Source organism: Myotis davidii, unplaced genomic scaffold (assembly GCF_000327345.1).
Source record: "Myotis davidii unplaced genomic scaffold, ASM32734v1 scaffold67, whole genome shotgun sequence".
In the NCBI taxonomy this organism is placed as follows: domain Eukaryota; kingdom Metazoa; phylum Chordata; class Mammalia; order Chiroptera; family Vespertilionidae; genus Myotis; species Myotis davidii.
In genome coordinates this window covers 159,745-160,435 of record NW_006298521.1, presented here as the reverse complement: position 1 = coordinate 160,435, position 691 = coordinate 159,745, and the positions used below count along the sequence as shown (strand labels likewise).

The window sequence follows — 691 nt, the reverse complement described above, 5'->3', positions numbered from 1 at the left end:
CCCCTCCCTGCCTCGGCGCGGCCCTCCCTGCCTCGGTGCGGCCCCGGCTCGTCTCTGAGCGCAGGTGCGTGCCGTCCAGCACCTTTGCCGCCCACTGTGGCCGGAGCCTCCTGCTGGCGCGGTCCTGTGGCTCCTGAGACGTGGCTGAGGAGTGGATTCTGGGGAGAGAGCCTGAGGCCGCCCGGTACTACCTGCGCTCCCCAGGCTAGTGGGAGTGCTCCCTGCTCTGCCCACTTCGCAGGCTTTTCTGGAAGCTTATCTGGGCCAGACTCTGCCCCGAGGCGGTGGATGCGGCCTTCCCCTCCCCTTCTGCTGGAATGAGCTCACTCCGGGCCCAGGAGCCGTGGGGGTGCCACCTCCCCAGGCCTGGCGGCAGCTGCCATTCACGGCGTCAGCACCTTCCTCCACGGGGCTCGCTCCTCGTCCCGTTTCCGTGGGATTATTTTTACTCCACGTCCACTTGCAGTGGAAGATGTGACAGCCGCGGGGCTCAGAGCCCTCCGTGCCGCTTGCTGCTTGTCCCAGGTTGGTCTCGGTGGCTCTTTGTCGAATGACCCGAAGGCCTATGGCTCTTCCCTTGGGCTGTCCCTGGTCCTGGGCTGCGGATGTGGCATGCTCTCACCTCACCCCTGCGGCGGTGTCTCCGTGGGCACAGGCCCTGCCACCTGGGGAGGGCGGGGCTGGTGCTTGT

General features: G+C 67.4%; 1 protein-coding gene across 1 annotated transcript in view; it reads left to right on the top strand.

The window, feature by feature from the left end:
* TBC1D22A (TBC1 domain family member 22A) overlaps positions 1–691 on the top strand; it is a 185,264-nt gene that overhangs the window by 40,268 nt on the left and 144,305 nt on the right. The gene's annotated exons all lie outside the window — the stretch shown is intronic.